Below are 19,894 nucleotides of genomic sequence, written 5' to 3'. Positions count from 1 at the left end.
AGAACTTTAAAATACAAATCGGGACATTTTTGCATTGAAGTCTATGAGAAACTCGCGTGCGTGTTTAGACACTGCACGCGCCTCCTGTGGGCTGGTTACTTACCTGAACACACTACAGCAGTGAAGCCCCAGCGATTCCCAAGGCCCTAGGCCTCTTCATTTTGCTTGTCGAATTTGTTATACCATTTACTTAGTATATGGTCTGGTACGCCCCTAGGGCTACAGTGATTTATATGCTTAATTTATTGAGAACTGTTGATCTTTTGAATGTTTACCTGGGACTAATCTCATAAAGAGATTAGTAGAGTATATGTAGTAATAAATACATATATATTTCATATATATACCTGTGTGGTGTCCTTTCATTTGGTAATTCAAGAGATTATAAGGTAAAACAAGCTGCTTTACATTCCTCAGAGACTTAGCCTGAAGGCTGCTCTCCACAGCTACCACTAGGATAGCTTTCTTTTAAAAGGTTGTCTTTAAACCTATCTACCAAGAGTCGAATTGGACTGGTGCAAGGTGGCCACTAGAACTAGTGACCAGCATATGCCAGGCCAACTTCTCACATTGGTGGGCAGCGTGTGGGATTACAGCTTGCCATTGTTTTACCAGAAAATCTCAATTTGAATTACTAACTGAAAACCACTTAAGGTACTCAAGGTACATATAAAGTCAAGCTAGTATCAATAAGTTCTACTGAACTTAGAGCTGTGTGTAAAGGAATAAGCACACCCTTGCTACAGCTCAAGCTAGGTTTAGTAGGCCACAACTAGTGTAGGTAGTACAACACTGCACAACACTAGTATGCCTCACCAGGATGGAGCCAGTGGGTCCATCCCAGCTCAGTACAAAGACCTGGCCTACACTGACCTGAAGGCCTTATGCTTTGAAAGAGGACTGAGGGTGGACAGGAGTCCCTCATCACAGCACCTGATAGATCTGCTAGTAGCAGATGACCTGAAACAAGCTCTAGGAGCAAGTGGGTCTGGATCAGGGGGTGGGTCAAACATAGTCTCTGGGTCTGATGATGAAAATCAAGATGACCTGGAGTCTGTGATTGAAGGGCCAGACTCAGAAGAGTCTGAAAGGAACAGAGGAATTCTCACTAAGAGAACTGACAGAGTGGGAGAGAGGCCTAGGTCCCTCTCAAGGGAATCTGACCATTCATACCACTCTGGAAGAGAATCTGTCCCACAGAAGAACTCCAACTTTCCCAGGGAGACCTCTTCTGAGAGAAGGTACAAGTTGCTACAGTATGAGGAAGCTAGCCTTGCTCTCAGAGCCAAGCAACTGGCCATACATAGGGAAGCCTTCAAGCTCTAAAGAGCTTCATAGAAGGAGGGGTTAGATGCCCCTGGTGGCAGCAACAGTGTCCCTAGAAACAGAGATTATACTCCTGACCATAGGAACCTGTCCAAGGTTGATCCTCCCTACCAGAGTGGGGATGATATCCACAAATGGATAACTGCTATGGAGAGGGCCTGTAAAGTTCAACAGGTCCCCCAGAAACAGTGGGCAGCAATCTTGTGGCTCTCCTTTTCAGATAAAGGTAGAGACAAGCTCCTCACTGTTAGAGAAGAGGATGCTAATGACTATGAAGCTCTGAAGAGTGTTTTGATAGATGGGTTTGGCTTAACCACTGAACAGTACAGGTTGAAGTTCAGGGATACCCAGAAAACACAGACTCAGGATTGGACTGACTTTGTTGATTGTGCAACCAAGGCTCTAGAAGGTTGGCTGGTTGGTAGTAGAGTAACTGACTTTAAGGGATTGTATAATCTTATAATGAGAGAACAGATCCTTAATAATTGCCAGAACCAGTTGTTGCATCAGTACCTGGTGGACTCTGATCTGACCTCTCCCCAAGAATTGGGAAAGAAGGCAGACAAATGGGTCAGAACCAGGGTGAAGCAGAAAAACCAGAACCAGGGCGGTGACACTAAGAAGCAAGATCCTAAAGGGTCAGAGAAAGGTGGGGATAAGTCTAAAGACCAGAAGTCTTCACAAGGGCCCCAAAAATCTGCATCTGGTGGGGAGTCACAATCTAACAAGAAAAAATGCCAAAAGAAGCCCTGGTGCAACTACTGTAAACAGAAGGGGCACTGGACTTCTGATTGTACCAAGTCCAAAGACCAATCCACCACCACTTCAGCCCCTAAGGCACCTGTTCCCCCTAGTACAGCCAGTGGTGGAGGTAATGCACAGAATAAGGGTGTAGTAGGGTTGACCCTGGGTTCTGATGTGGACTCTGGCCTAGTCAGAGTACCCACACAGGCATTGCTTGTTTGTGAGGGAGACCTTGATATGTCATTCCTAGTGAGCCCCAGTAACCTGGGCAAATACAAACAGCAGCCTATTATAAATGACAAACAGGCTTTGGCATTTAGGGACACAGGTGCTAGTGTCACCATGGTGGCAGAGGACCTAGTGGATCCTACACAGATCATCCTTGGGGAAATGTACCAGGTAACCAATGCTAGCAACACCAGGACCAACCATAGCCTGGCAGTTGTTAATTTCTCCTGGGGAGGGGTAACTGGCCTTAAAAAGGTTGTAGTCAGTGCAGACCTCCCTGTCGAATGTCTGTTGGGCAATGATCTGGAGACTTCAGCCTGGTCTGAAGTAGAATTATGGACTCATGCTGAGATGTTGGGCATACCTGCAGAGGTATTTGCTGTGACCAGGCCACAAGCCAAAATGCATAAAGCTGAACCAGCTCTGGATCCTGAAACTATGGACCAGGTGCTACCCAAGAGGAGGAGCAGTAGGGTTAAGGCTGGGCCTTCCCCTCTGTCTCAGATCACAGATTCCCCTCCAGAGGGAGGAGAAGCAGAGCCTGAATAAGGAACTGCCCCAGAGGGACTTGAGCCTGGACAGGTTGAGTTCTTGGGGGCAGGGGGCCCTTCCAGGGAAGATCTGAGCAAAGAGCAACAGTGCTGCCCCACTCTTGAACCCCTCAGACAGCAAGCTGCTGCTGAGGCTGCTGGGAGTGCTAGTGGGTCCCATAAGATTTATTGGGATGAGGGGCTCCTTTATTCTGAGGCTAGGGAACCAACTCCTGGCGCCACCAGGAGGCTGGTGATTCCTCAGAAGTTTAGGGGGTTCCTCTTGACCCTAGTACATGATATCCCATTGGCAGGTCACTTGGGCCAAAACAAGACCTGGGACAGGCTTGTTCCACATTTTCATTGGCCACACTTGTCTGAAGACACAAAGGAGTTTTGTCACTCCTGTGTCACTTGTCAAGCCAGTGGCAAGACAGGTGGCACTACAAAGGCCCCCCTGATACCCCTACCTGTGGTGGGGGTCCCCTTTGAAAGGGTAGGGATTGATATAGTCGGTCCCCTTGACCCTCCAACAGCATCTGGGCACAGATTCATACTGGTGATAGTGGACCATGCCACCAGGTATCCAGAAGCTATTCCCCTCAGGACTACTACAGCCCCTGTGGTAGCCAGAGCCCTCATTGGAGTATTCTCCAGAGTGGGCTTTCCTAAGGAGGTTATCTCTGACAGAGGGTCCAACTTTATGTCAGGATATTTGACTGCAATGTGGAAGGAGTGTGGTGTAAACTACAAATTCACCACTCCCTATCACCCACAATGCAATGGGTTAGTTGAGAGATTCAACAAAACCCTGAAAGGAATGATTAAGGGCCTCCCAGAAAAGCTTAGGCGAAAATGGGACCTTTTACTTCCTTGCCTTCTATTTGCATACAGGGAGGTTCCTCAGAAGGGGGTTGGCTACAGCCCCTTTGAACTTCTGTTTGGGCACCCTGTGAGAGGACCATTATGTCTAGTGAAGGAGGGATGGGAGTTACCTCTCAAACCTCCCAAACAGGATGTAGTGGACTATGTACTTGGTCTCCGCTCCAGGATGGCTGAGTACATGAAGAAGGCCACAAAAAACCTTGAGGCAAGCCAAGAACTACAAAAAGCTTGGCATGACCAAAAGGCTGTACTGACTGTTTACCAGTCAGGCCAGAAAGTGTGGGTGTTGGAGCCAGTGGCCCCAGCAGCTCTCCAGGACAAATGGAGTGGCCCCCATACAATTGTTGAAAAGAAGGGAGAGGTCACCTACCTGGTAGACCTTGGTACTCCCAGGAGCCCTCTTAGAGTGCTCCATGTCAACAGACTTAAAGCATATGTGGACAGGGCTGACATGAGCTTGCTCATGGCAACTGATGAGGACCAGGAGGAGGAGAGTGGCCCTCTCCCTGACCTCCTCTCTCAGAACCCTGATGATGGATCAGTGGATGGCGTTGCTTTGGCAGGCAGCCTCACTGAACATCAACAAACTGAATGTAGACAAGTGCTACAGCAGTTTAGACATATGTTCAGTCTGACCCCAAGTCAGACTTCCTGGTGCACCCATGAGGTGGACACTGGAGACAGTCTGCCTGTAAAGAGTAAAATCTACAGGCAACCTGACCATGTCAGGGACTGTATCAGGACTGAAGTCCAGAAAATGTTGGAGCTAGGTGTTATTGAGCCCTCAGATAGCCCTTGGGCTAGCCCAGTAGTCCTGGTCCCAAAACCTCACACCCAGGGCGGTAAGAAAGAGATGAGGTTTTGTGTTGACTACAGAGGCCTCAATGCAGTCACATGGACTGATGCCTACCCAATACCAAGGGCAGATGAACTAATAGATACTTTGGCCTCAGCCAAATATCTAAGTACATTTGACCTTACAGCAGGCTATTGGCAAATCAGGTTAGCTGATGAAGCCAAGGCCAAAACTGCATTTTCGACCCCTGGTGGGCACTATCACTTTGTGGTAATGCCCTTTGGTTTGAAGAATGCACCTGCCACATTCCAGAGGTTGGTGAATAAAGTTCTGACTGGTATGGAAACTTACTGCTCAGCATATCTAGATGATATTGCTGTCTTTAGTTCTACCTGGCAGGATCACCTGGTCCACCTCAAGAATGTACTGGAGGCCCTGCAGAAAGCAGGCCTCACTATCAAGGCCACTAAGTGCCAGATAGGGCAGAGTCAGGTTGTGTACCTGGGCCACCTTGTAGGTGGGGGCCAGGTTCAACCATTACAGAGCAAGATCCAGACCATAAAGGATTGGGTAGCTCCAACCACCCAGACACAGGTGAGAGCCTTCTTGGGCCTGACTGGGTACTATAGGAGGTTTGTTAAGGGATATGGATCTATAGTGACCCCCTTAAATGACCTAACCTCCAAGAAAATGCCAAAAAAGGTTCAGTGGACAGCTAGCTGTCAAAAGGCATTTGATGACCTCAAGCAGGCAATGTGCACTGCCCCCATCTTACAGAGTCCAGATTACAAAAAGAAGTTCATTGTTCAAACAGATGCTTCAGAGCTGGGTGTGGGAGCTGTACTGTCTCAACTTAATGATGAAGGTCAAGACCAGCCAGTAGCTTTCATAAGCAGAAGGCTGACCCCTAAAGAGAAACGTTGGTCAGCTATTGAGAGGGAGGCCTTTGCTGTGGTTTGGGCCCTGAAGAAGTTGAGGCCATACTTGTTTGGCACTCACTTCATTGTTCAGACTGACCATATGCCCCTCCTATGGCTCAAACAGATGAAAGGTGAAAATCCTAAACTGCTCAGGTGGTCCATTTCCCTACAGGGGATGGACTATACAGTGGAACATAGACCCGGGACCCAACATGCCAATGCAGATGGACTCTTGAGGTATTTCCACTTAGAACATGAAGACTCAACTGGTCAAGGTTAGTTTAATGTCCCTGCGTTTGTGGGGGGTTGTGTAGGAGAGTAGGATCTGCACTTGTGTTGCCCCCACTTTTTTTCTGATGTATACACTGGTTTCTGGCTATAGTCTGGCTGGGTCCCTGCTAATCAGGGCCCCAGTCTACCTGATCTCTCTAAACAACTTGATGTGCATACTAGAGGCACTAGTGATTGGATACTGTGGTACCTTGTGAGCCCCTAGTATATGGTACCTTAGGTACCTAGGGCATTGGTACTTCCCAGGCCTACCAGGGGCTGCAGCATGTATTATGCCACCCCTGGGAAGCATTCTCAATCTGACACCACAGGCCTGCTACTGCAGCCTGTGTGAGGTAGTGATAGCACTCCTCACTGAGGTATAGGTTTCTATATCTCACCATACACACACATATGAACCTATCAGTCACCCCTATGGTAGGCCCTATCAATCCCAAGGGCAGGGTGCGTGGTTTATTATGTGAGGGGGTGCTTCTGCCTGAGCAGGACCCCTCTGCAGCTGGCAGAGTCTATTCTCTGCTGCTGTTTGTGGATGCGGTTAAACCATATACTCTTAAGTGCATTATAACCTCCCGGTTAATGCTAACTTTGGAATGACTGCATCAAAACATGTCGTGTTTGGTGTCAAACGTTTTGGAATCATACCCCCACACCAGTAACTGGTGTGGGAGTATGATCCCACCCTACTAGAGGGGACGACATGTACCCACTGTACCAAACGGTAGAAATCTTCTAGAGCCCTGGCATCACAAAATGGATGCCACCAGCACAGACACCGGGCTGCCCTCCTGCTGCTGACCGAAACTCGCAGTGGAGGGAGCTCAACAAAGGGTTTCCTGTCACAGGGAGGTGTCACAACCTTCCAGACAGGATTTAGTGTATTGGAGCTGGGTGGGTGCACTCTTAGAGTGCCTTTGAAGTCCTGCACTGGGGGATCAGTAGGCTCCTCTGTGCATATGCCAGCTCAAACCGGTTCAGGGGCCTCTGCCCCTGTCCTGGCGCGAAACTGGACAAAGGGAAGTGGGTGTAACCACCCCTACCCTGGCCCTCCTAGAGGAGTGGCCATAGAGCTAGTCCCTCCCATCTTTACAGTATAAGATACCAAATATTGCCAATGCAATTCAGATTACACCTGGACGACGCTCTACGAAGAAGAATCCGGTCCCTTCAACGTTCTACTACCTTTAGAAGACCGAAGGATCTCCCTTGGAGCCAAGGAGTGGCTCCCCTGCTTTGCAGGCACCTTAAGGACTGAACAACGGTTGCAAACTTTACCGCTCCCGCCGGAGCCCGAAGTCCCTGCATCCCCTGAAGTCGATTTCCTGACCTCTCTACGGCCATTTTGAGTCCCCAGCGAAGCTGTGGGGTCTGGACCCCACGAGTGACGAGGAACGACAATACCAGGGAACCGTGCACTGATTTCGAGTGCAAGCCCTGAACGACAAACTACAAACCTGTGCTTTGGACCAGTTAATGTCCAAGTCCCGAGCAAGTACTGAACCAAAGATCAGCGGCCTACCCCGTCCCGAGTGACCGTGGGCTGTTGCTGAATTTTTCCTGCAAAGGCGTCTTCGCGGTTGCTTGCCCGTTGGCTAGTAGACCTCCTGAAGACATCCTCAACTATTCCAAGGGCTGGCCTGGTTGCTCTGGGCCTACCCTCACTTACCCTCGCTGGGTAAGTCCCTCGGACCTTGCTGGTCTGAGCCATCTACAATCTTCACTTTACCCAAGACTTGCAGTTGCCAAGGGTTGTTGGCTCCAATCTGAGTGCCGACACCACCAACAGCTGCAGACATTGTGGGACCCTCCAACTCCAGCTGCTGATTGGCATCGATCCCTCCTGGACGACGTGGGCGAAGAGACAAAACACCATCAGCGACGAAAGCGACGCGACAGTTGTGGTCATCTATCCTGAAGGCCACCAGTCACTGGCAAGTGACTCTGAACTCTGTCCCCTCAATTTCTAGGTCGCCTGCAACTCCAATCCATCGTTGGAACCGAACGGACACCTCTCTCGACGACACAAGCAGCAAGAACACCTCGATTCCCATTGAAATCAGCATCGCGACCCGACACCAAAGGACACCTGTGCACCCGGACTCCCTGGGTGAGGTAATTCTGGCATTACGGTGCCCAAGTGTGCATTGGCTATCGAAATACTTACCCTGTAAGTTGTGTGCTTGTTGTCCACTCAGAAGTGCCCTAGAACTTTAAAATACAAATCGCGACATTTTTGCATTGAAGTCTATGAGAAACTCGCGTGCGTGTTTAGACACTGCACGCGCCTCCTGTGGGCTGGTTACTTACCTGAACACACTACAGCAGTGAAGCCCCAGCGATTCCCAAGGCCCTAGGCCTCTTCATTTTGCTTGTCGAATTTGTTATACCATTTACTTAGTATATGGTCTGGTACGCCCCGAGGGCTACAGTGATTTATGTGCTTAATTTATTGAGAACTGTTGATCTTTTGAATGTTTACCTGGGACTAATCTCATAAAGAGATTAGTAGAGTATATTTAGTAATAAATACATATATATTTCATATATATACCTGTGTGGTGTCCTTTCATTTGGTAATTCAAGAGATTATAAGGTAAAACAAGCTGCTTTACATTCCTCAGAGACTTAGCCTGAAGGCTGCTCTCCACAGCTACCACTAGGATAGCTTTCTTTTAAAAGGTTGTCTTTAAACCTATCTACCAAGAGTCGAATTGGACTGGTGCAAGGTGGCCACTAGAACTAGTGACCAGCATATGCCAGGCCAACTTCTCACATCCGCTAATTTAGAACAATCATTTGGTTTGATACTTATTAAAAGACTATAAATATCCCTTATTATTGATTTGGTTTCTGTGGAATATAAATAGGTCCAAATGTCACAATCAGAAATCTCCAAGAGTTGCTTTTTGTTAATCAAATAGTCATGTATCTGTCGGTGTTTATACCGCATAGTTTCAGGAAGATCATAAAGCAATTTTAGAGTATTAAAATCTAGAAACCCTTGTGCGCCATATAAATCCCCTAGTACCCTAATGCCCCACCTAGACCAACTGTGATCATTGTGTTCATAGAAAATTGCTGGAAGACCTGGTTTGCCCCAAAGCGGTAATTTTGGGTGAAAAAAAGTGGTTTTACAAAAAATTAAAATATTGTCCCAAATCTTTTTTAGGTCTCTTGCGGTCTTAAATTTAACTCTTTTGAAGTAATTGGGGTCATTAGCTCGTAATAAGAACATATTTGAGTCATGTTTTAACATAAAAGAATGGAAAAAGAGTGCTCCTCCTCTATTTAACAAAGAACGAATGCGCAAAACAAATGCAGACGAAAAGTATAACTTAAAGTCAGGAAAATTGAGCCCTCCCATATTCGGATTGTTTTTTAAGAGATTCAGCGACCTTCTCGCTTTTTTGTAACCCCAGATAAAACTACCTAGTGCACCATCTAATTGTTTAAAAAAAGTGTTGTTTAGAGCCAGTGGAATGGAACGAAATAAGTACACAAATTTAGGAAAAACCTTCATCTTAATTAGGTTGATTCTTCCAATTAAATTCAAAGGTAGTCTATGCCATTTTTTAAGTAATAATATAGTAGATTTAATTAATTCGTTGTAGTTTATATTGTTAATTTCCTGAATTTTAGCCGTTAATTTGACTCCTAAGTAGGTGACGATTTTGAATATCTCGGGGACCGCGACATCTGGGGTGTAATTGGCTATGACTAGGGTCTTTTGTATGTTAAGCTTATACCCGGAAACCTTCCCAAATTTCCCGGCCTCGGAAACAATACCTTGTAGTGCCTCCACGATGTCTTGTGAATAGACCGCGATATCATCGGCATATGCAGTTATTTTTAACACTTGTGTGCCTGACCTAAAAGGAGCAATTTGAGCTTGGAACTGGAGGGCACACAAGAAAGGTTCCAGTGTAAGAGCAAATAAGAGGGGTGAGAGAGGGCATCCCTGGCAATCCTTTCCCTTTTTATGTATAAAATCTAAAAACATATTAATTCCAATCCCCAGACTCTACAATATAGATTCAAGTTTTCACATTTCGTACTTTTAGTGACAATTTCCTTCCTTTGTTTAGAACATCTGTGCAAAATACATTCAGGTGCAATAGGGTAATAGGAACAGTTAGACTAGGACAGTTCGAGGATAATTCAGCCACCTCTAATTTGTCCGTTTTATTTACTTTCTGTACCCAGTCTTGACCAAGTATTATTTTCATCATCCTTCTTCTGATATTCCTATCTTGTAGATTTTTAGGTCTCGCGAGCCAAAGGCTCGAAGAGACATTTTATATCTGGGCTTTTTCAAAGTGCTGCCGTGGCCTAAAGCTACAGTGCACGTGAACGTGCACGCGCGCAGCGCCATGTGTCTGCGCTTCACATGAACAGCATCTGCGCGTTGAGTGCTCCTCTCCGGAAGACCTGCTGAGTTAATTATAGGTCTGCAGAGGCATGCTGTGATAATGACCGCACCCCCGCCCCCGCCAAGCGCGCGTGCCACGCTCCACCGGGCTTGTCTTGTTTTTTTTGGTGCATATTTATATAGCGCGAACTCGACCCGAAGGTATTGGAGCACTTTACATAGCACCCCATTTACATTACACATTCAGGCATATAGTGAGTTTTACGCACTCCTCTTCACCTGACATCCGCTTTTCTTCATTCTGTAATCTGCCCCTACTCCCCATCTTTGCAGAGTGGAATGAACCTCGCCTTTCCCAGTTCCTTACACCCTCACATATCTTAAAAGAAGGAACAAACAGGCCACTGCTCACACTCCTTTCACATACCAATGCCGCACACACATTCTCACAGTATCTATCGGACTATGTGAAAACAGCATTTTGTAGACACTAACAAGCTTTCACCTGCAAAACGAGTACAAGACAGTATAAATAGTGCTTTCACTGTGAAAACCACACGCCCCCACCCATCGTAGGCAAACTTGAGGCCCGCTAGTATTGTGTTCACTTTAGTCTCTACGTTATAGGTTGAGCGAGTGAGGCACGCTTTGATCGCTCGAAAGAGGCAACTTATTTTTCAAAACGGCTCCAGGGGACGGCATGTTTGCATATCGGCTTATTCCCCGGCTTTGCACAACGCCGGGTAAATGTACTATGCAACACGGACCGACTAACTCTCAAAAGTTTCATGCTTAGAATTCAGTACCTCAGGGGAAAAAAAGTCAGCAACATTTCTGAGCATTAGAGACAGTGACTGTTTTTCCGTTGGTTCAAGAAAGACTCGTTATCACCCTCAGCGTGCCTTTGCAAAATATACATGTGGGAGATAAAATAAAACAGCTTGGCTCTAAATATTATTTTTTAAGGAACCATAGAGGTAACTGCTCGCATTTAAAATGGACATGTTGATGCATTCATTATACATGTTTATGCATTCATTAACTTAACGTGTGGGTTCACTCACGAGGTGGCTTTTAGGTTTCAGTCAAACACCAAACGTAGAATGAGAACGTACCTCTGAATACAGGATACCCATGGCTGCTCCACACGGGTCTGGAAGAAATTAATGCAGGATTCTGGGATTGCGGGGGCGGCGTCCGACTTTGCTTGCTTAAATCCAATCGTTTCAAGGGGTAACTTCTGCCTGTAAACACACGGCAACTGCCAGGCGCGCAACACTCATTGGACTCAAAGGGCTTCAGCGCCCGTCCCCCCCGCCCTCCCCCTCGGGTGTGGCAGCACCGGATGAGACAGCTTCCCGGGCCACACACAGCCGCTCCCGAGCACTTCACAGGTCTTTAAAAGACCATTTGCAAGTTAATGAGGCCTTGCTGTTGTTTCACCCTTTCTAAGTGCCCCTCCAGTTCCACTCTTTATTATGGCTTAAAAGATTCAGCCCCCACCAGACTTTCTCAAGCGTTCTAAAAGCAATATGGCACGGCCAGTAAAAGCGAGATTTAGAAAAAACTTGTGATAGCTTCTCACTTTGCAAGAAAATCATTTTCTACTTTCAACTCGTGGCTCGTGAGTTGTTGTGAACGGCGTGTGCTCCATTGATTTTGACCCTTTTCTGGTCAATTTCAAGTCCAAGCTCGTATGCTCACGAGGTAGTGGGGTATCAGTTAGCCCTCTTATCACGTAACGTGATTCTAATGTTTGTTTTGTTTCCATTCTTACCCTTTTGCGCACATGAGACACCCAACATAACTGCTGTTCCCAGCTTTTTGTATGCATTTTTTGTTTGACAATGAGCATGTGTTGTAATGAAGCAGCCGCATCTCTAAGCCTATATGTGTGCTCTCAACCAGATTTAGAGTCAGTGCCACACTTCTAAGAGGCGAGGTTGCAATTTGCACAACAGCGTTGCAGCTCTCACATGCACCAAATGGGCCCTGCTTGGAGCACAGCGGGAGTGCTGCTCAGTGCATGTCAAAGAATGCTTTCAGATATATGTATTGGACACACACATCGAGCTTGTCACATAGCACGTTACACAAACCATTGGCATTGTAAATGACAATGGCTTTTATTTATGTGTTTTTAACAACCTGCAAGCGGTGCGTAAACACGCACTTTGTACTTATAGTCGCTGCCTATGAGAAGCAAGGCTGGCAGTAACTGAATCTCTTTTACTACCAGCCTTGCTTCTCGTAAGCAAGGACTATGAGTACAAAGTGTGTGGTTACGCACCGCTTGCAGGTTTTCAAAGCACATAAATAAAAGGCAGTGTCATTTACAATGCCAATAGCTCAAACTCTGGCAAATGCGAGACCTATTGCATTGCAAATGCTTGTTTATAATGGTTGCAATTCACCATTATAATCTGTTACCAATAAATGGGAATATTTTAATCTGTTTCCACATCCTAATCTATCATTGTCTAAAGAAACATCCTTCACCGTAGTTTTAATAATTCTCTTTAGAACTACGGGCCTCCATGACAAATATGATATACCGTTGGTATTCAGCCAGGTACCCTCTACGGACGTACCACCTGAACAATTGTGCTTAACTGATTTAACCCTTGTTGCCTACACTAAGCTGCTGTGGTGGGTAAGGCCTATCAATACCGGTCTGCTCTTGTGCCAACATCTACATAGAATGTCAGAAGTAAATGATAAGAACCGTCATTCTTTCTTCCCTTCTCTTACCTTTCCTTCCCCTTTTCCCTTCTTCTGCCTTACTTTCTTTCTTTTTCTCTTATTATTGATCATGTGGGTTAGCTATATAAGCGGAACACACTGTCTTAGGACTCATATGCATAAACCTTGCCTTGGATAACTTATGCTAACCCTGTTACAGACTTTCTGTTTGCCCTTGTTAAAAAAAATAAATCAATGAAGTATTTTGAAATAAAAAGAACTGGTCAGTTGTGGTGTCATTCTCAGTTTTCTTCTGCACCCCTGCAGCATGCAGCATGCAGCCAGGGCCGACTTTAGAGGTGGTGCAACTGAAGCAGCCGCACCTGGCACAGATCTGGGAGGTATTGTGTTTACAAATGATTTATGGTTTTAAACATGCCTGTTGTAGAGTTTCTTGTGTGTGCAGCAGTTTTTAGGCAACAATAAAAATGTCACGCTAACTCTGCTGAATAATATTCCTGCTGGCGAAAGATTGGAAACCTTAAACTTCAGAGTGATAGTCCAAGACCTTAACAATTAGGTCACAAATTGCATTTTACTACTCAGGATCAAAACATAAATGCAACTTTTAATTCAAAATACAAATCAATCTGTCTGCGTACACTCATCTATGGCTCTAAATTTACTTGTATTTACAGAAAAAGATGGAAGGAAGGGGTGAGACAAAGAAGTTGTGTTTATTGGTTTGAGCCATGATGTGCCTAAAATGAGTGATTTTATTCAAAGTGAATTGGAATATTATTATTCAATTAATAAGAAAAAGTAACTCTTTACTGAGTTGAATCAAAACATAAATATGACATTCATCCAAAAAAAACAATTTAATGTGGTGCCATAGGTGTGTGTACATGTGAAGTGGAAGGGTGGGGGGAAGAGAGAATTAATTTTAGCTTTGGTGTAAGAAATGCTTAAAAAGAGACTATTTTAGGCAAAGTGAAAATTAATAAAATAATTTATCAATAAATAAGAAAAAAGTCACCATTTACTATATTTTTTGCAAATTGAAACTTTCTATAATTGGCCAGACACATCAGAATTGTAACACTGCGATGAAACACTTAAACCTCTGAGTGGAGATGTAAGACCCTAACAATTAGGCCACGAGTGGCTCTTTACTGTGTTGGATCACAACATAACTATGACATTCCAAGGAAAAATACAGGTCAATGTGGTGCTGTAGATGATGGCAAATGTACACCCACCTATGGCTCTACATTGACTTGTATTTACAGAATGAAATGGAAGGAGGGGAGAGAGAAAAATAATTTGCTTTTCATTTTGGGATGATATGCCTAAAACATTTGTTTGCCTTCAAAGTGAAAAGAAAAAGTATTTGTCAATCAAGAGAAAAAAAATCAACTTTAGCTACATTTGTTGAAAATTTGCAATTTTGTATGTGACCATGAACAGGACCATTGAGGTACCTGAATCGAACCCTTAATCTTTACACTCAGCTATTATACAACATTGACTTATATTTAGAGAATGTGGTGGAAAGAGTGGGTATGAAAAATATGTTTAGCTTTGAGGCTTGATATGCTTAGAAATTATTTTTTTCAGGCAGAACCAAAGGAAGAATATTTGCCATCGACCCATCATATGACTACTGAAACCCTGGTTTGAATCTTTAAACTTCAGAGTGAGAGTCCAAGGCCTTAACAATTAGGCCATAAATGACACTTTACTACTCATGTTCAAAATATGAATACAACTTTCAATGCAAAATGCAAATCAATGTTGTGTTAGAACTCTGGCATTGTCTACTCATCTATGGCACTACATTGACTTAAATTTACAGAATAAATTGGAAGGAAGGGGGGGGGAGAAAAAGTAGTTGTTTTGAGCTTTCGGGCCTGAAATGGTCAAAAAGAAATATTTTCTGACTAAGTGAAAATAAACATTATTTGTCAATCAGTAACAAAAAAACATCCTAAAGTATAGTCATTGAAAAGTTGAACTCTTTGTAATTGACCCAGCACCTAATCATTGAGACACCATGATCAAACCCTCAATATTCATAGTGAGGGTGTTATACCGTAACCATTAGGGTAGAATGCAGACAAATGTCCACCTTATGGAAATAAATACCAACCCTGCTCATAATGGGAACCGTCCTTCCCGAATTGGCGAATGAGGCCCCCCTCCAGAAGAGACCACATGCAGACCGGTTTCACCCTACTTTGGGCTCATCAAAAGACGTATCTTGAGTCCTATGGAGCAGCGAGCACAGGACCCACTTCTGGACAATCCTGTTGCACTTTAGGCATCATCTGAAAACACAACAAGATCATGGAGGGAATGCTTGAATTAATATCAGCCACTGACAATCACTCTGGGCCATAATCCAGTTGATCATTTTCAAACTAACGTGGCATGGTGCACAAACTAACGATGGACTGGGATACAGTATATTTTGAGGAACGTCCATAAGCGTTGAAGGACGTGACCCGATTTGGGCCACCCGGGTTACACACGACCACCTCTCAGCCTTCTATACAAAATAAGAGTCGGTCAGACAGTAGAGAATACAAACCAAGTTATTTATTAGTATTCGCTCGAGTGGAGTCCAGTCTGACCAGCCTCCTTTGATAGCTGCCGAGGGACTGACCCCTGTTCACAAGGTAAAGTTAGATATACATTTTCAACACCCCTAAGACATGCCCAGACTGGAATTTTCCAGCCTGGGCACTGATGAACAAAGGAGGTACAGAAGGATAAGCTACCATCCTGAGACATGGTACACACTATCTTAGCTTCAAGGTTACTCAGCCCTTGCCCGTCTCTCTGAGAGTGGGAGCAGGGCTACATATGAGGAAAGGCATGCAAACACAGAACAAGCTATTCATTAGTGCAACAAAGCTCAACCTTGAATAATAAAACAAAACAATCAAGGCTTCTTTCTGCTGAGACAGACAGTATGAGACAGAAGCTGAATTTTGATCATGGCACAAAATGGCAGCTGAATACAAAATGGTGCTGCAAATGCTAACTTAACTTGCACAATGCTAGAAGGAGTAAGCTAGACACATTTTTCAGTCCAACAGACCCTCCATTTAGCATTTGCTAAATCTTTTTTATCTAATGCATAGGAGAGTAATAAATGTTCACATCAAGAAACTGCTGCTACTCTTTTATTCACACATTATCAGTACTCAAAAATGCCTTCGTCGATGGCCATTAAATCGTGGACGGCAGGCATCATCATTGTTGAAGACATAGCATCATGTACTGGGGCCTTTGGTGTAGGTGTTAACTTCCCAATACAGTAAGCACAACAAGCAGGAAGGCAATGGATACATAGACAAGTGAAAATGAAACCAGCAATTACTACTAGAAAGATACGGATCTTCCAACCCCAGGATGCTATCAAACCCCACAACCAACCAGAAAGGGTCCAGGTGCCATTCTCTTGGTGAATGTCAGATGCAAGCCTGTGCAACTTCTGTATCTCAGCGTATACATTAGGAGTGTGGTCTGGTATGTATACACAGCAGCTCCTATCAATAACGCCACAGGCCCCACCTTGATCAGCAAGGATGATGTCTAACACCATCCTGTTCTGAAGAGCAACACGCCTCGTAGCCAGGAGCTCAGCTGTGATATTGGTTAGAATCCCAGCCGTGGTATTAATGACCCCTTCCACCACCCTAGTGAGGCGACGGAAATTAAGGCTATTGGACATAGGGCCCCAGAAGGGACCAATACCCTTCATAGCATCAGTGAACTTCTGTAGGGTAGTATCTGTCTGAACAATGTCTTCAGTATTGATGACCCTTCTAATACGGGATAGGTGGACACCCCTACGCTGTAATCGGTGATCCCCGTGGCAGTTGGATGGAGCTATATACACTGGGAGAAGGAGCAAAGAGACATAACATATGCCAGTACACCCCCTAGGAAGCCACACATAGGCCTGGGACCCACAGACTAAATAAACATTATGGGGTGGAAGTAAAAGTGGGCTACTTGTTGTGCCCAACACATAGGTATAGTTGCAATTACTCTGTCCCACTTGAACAGTCCCAAGACCTTGAACACAAAAACAGGCTGTTGTGTTAACTACCGGCACTGGCATTGCTTCATCCTGAGTAATATTGCGCATCTGGAAAGACCTAAAATATTCAATGATATTAAATCCCTGAAAATCCAACATTTCATTTTGAAGCCATGTTAATATTTTTTCTTTCTCATATACGTTCATACAGGCTGTTAGAGACAGTGTATCAGGGGCCCCTCGCTCTCCTGGAGTAAACCCTTGGTAAACACATATGTATTCTAACACAGTATCATAATCAGCATATGTCATATTCATGGCATCAGCATGGAAATGGGTATACACCATGGTAAACAGTTAGAAACAGGCCTCGCAGCTCCACAGATAGGAAAATGGCATGGACAGTAATCTATAATTTTTATGTCTCATAGAAGGGAGCAGGCCGCAAATCCAACAATTAGTAACATGTGAGGTATGGTGTGCCTGGTGGAGCATCTGTAAGAAAACATTATCAACATATGTTTTTCTGTGCTCGTCTTTATGAGGGGCCAAAGTAACAAACATGTGTTCAAGGGGAATGGGCGTTGTACCAATCAAAGAGTGCACAGGATATTTCTCCTCAAGGAACCACATAACTCCAAGTACTGCTATCAGAAAGATCAGGATAATTACTACGAAAACAATTTTACTCTTAGTAGACCAACTAGACCAACCAGAACCATTCTGTCCGAAGCGTGGGGCCGCAAAGGGCTGTTCTTTCTCCATAATAGGACGTCCAAATGGGTACTTTTGTGAATGAGAGGAAAGGACAAGCAATGGAGCCAATGATCATAAAGAAAGAAAGGAGCAAAGTTCCCAGCGTTCGTCAGAGTCTCACTGGCAGACTCCTATTGTTCATCTAGAGTGGTGCTGTTGAGCACTTTCGGTGGAGCTGCGTGACCGCAGCCCTTTCTGAAGAAATCCTGTGTCGTTCAGGGTAGTGTACCCCCCTTTTTCCGGGGGAGTAAGTCAAATTCACCCTGTCCAATGTCTGAACAATGCACCAATCTCCCTTTCCCTAATCTACTGTTGGTACCACAGGCAAGGTACACCCTATTCTTTTTCCTCACAGTCCATCCCTACTAGTCTGACATTTCCTTTGGTGCACTGTTCTTCCGTCGGGGCGCAGATTGTATCTAACTACTCCAGGGGCAGAGGGGTCTACAAAGGCTCAGACTCAGAGGGACCAATGGACTGGGGCTCAAGCACAGATGGGCCAACAGGCTGGGGCTCCTGGATGGCCTTAATCTCAGGTGACACCACCTTGTTCAACACTTCGTTGCTCTCCTCCTCGGTGGGTGCCCTCATCAGTTCTGCATCCTAGAAGGGAACGAAATGAGTAGCTGCTCCGTTTCAGAGTTGCCGATCCCATCGAGCACCCAGCGGTCATAGGGCAACGAAAGGGCCACCCTCCAGCAGTAGTTAGAATGAATCCAATTCTTTCGGCCGTTCATCTTCACTGCCGTTCGAGTGGCGAGGAGGAACTTGAGAGGCCCCTTCCAGCGGGGCTCCAAACTGCCTTTCCTCTGAAAGTTCCCCACCAGGACATAGTCACCAGGCCGAATATCATGGCTTGGCCCTTCGGGAGCTGGCGGCAAAGCTTCCTCAATCTGTTGGTGAATAGAGCACAAGTTTTTAGTCAACTCATATAAATAATCCACAAGTAAAGCGTATTCTATCTCTGAAAACCAACGAGGTCGTGGGAGGGCCCCAGACATCCACCGGGTGGCCAAACACAACCTCTTACAGTGACAATCCTGTCCTAGAGTTAGCCGTAGCTCTTGTAGACAACAGAGCTAATGGTAAGGCATCTGGCTATTGCAATCCTGTGCTCTGTTTGATCTTTGCCAGCTTCAGTTTGAGAGTACCATTGTACTTCTTAACCAAACCTGCCGACTGGGGGTGGTTTGCAGCATGAATTCTCTGCTTGATGTGCAGACCATCGCACACCAGATGAACAACTTTTGAGTCGAAGTGACTTCCGTTGTCACTCCAAATCAAACGGGGCAAACCAAAACGCAGGAAGAACTCTTCAAGAGTTCCTTCGCCATTGCCATGGCTGTGTTCTCTTTAGTGGGGTAAGCCTCAATCCATTTACTGAACGCATAAACAACTACTAACACATATTTCAGATTGTTGACTGATTCCACTTTGATTAAATTCGTCTGGAGAACCTCGAAAGGGAAGGAAGGTGGTGCAAAATTACCAGGAGGTGTAGGGGTGCCTTTTCCAGGATTATACATCATGCATACCATACAGTACTTCACTAAGTGAGCAGCAACTTTGGGAATGTTGTCATTCTGCCATGGAGGGTCTAACAGCTTACATATTCTCTTCGCACTAATGTGGGCTGGCCCGTTCACCATAGTGACCACAGGAAGGACATATGCATCCGGTAACATCCATCTCTGCTTTTCTGTCTTGTCAGTCCAGCACCCATCCTCATCCAAATGTGTCGTACTTTCCTGCCATACTGCTAACTACTCAATCGCTGCCTCACTCTGGATCTCTTTGACATTGTCCAGAGTGTCCTCAAACATGGTGGCCTCAGGTACCCACCTATTAAAGATAATGGGGTAACCCAGTAGCCCTCAGAACCTGGGCATAATAGTGAAAGCAAAAGACATTGGTTCTGTCGGGAAGTAGGTAAAACTTATTTGGGCATGTACTGAATACACTGAAGAACCGCAAGGTACACACACAGAAAAAAGGAACAGAAATGAATTCGTGTTACTGGATGGATTTATATTACTTATTATGTGGAAAACACCGAAGTGTTTACAGGGTGACCCAACCAGAAAGCACATACAAAATTAAACAATTAGTGAAACAATGTGTACTTGAACACAAATCACATGTAACAAATATATACAGTAGACAGTACATAGAAATACTAAACGATCAGATCCAGCTTGAAGTACATAAACCACTATAGGCTATAATTTCCTTATTCTGTATGTGGATTTGCACGGAAGCATAGGACAAGTAACGTCGACGTTTCGACCCAATATGGTGGTGCCAATTAGTATG

Source organism: Triturus cristatus, chromosome 2_2 (assembly GCF_964204655.1).
Source record: "Triturus cristatus chromosome 2_2, aTriCri1.1, whole genome shotgun sequence".
NCBI lineage: Eukaryota > Metazoa > Chordata > Amphibia > Caudata > Salamandridae > Triturus > Triturus cristatus.
The sequence above is the reverse complement of the archived record's forward strand: the minus strand, read 5'-3'. Positions refer to the sequence as shown.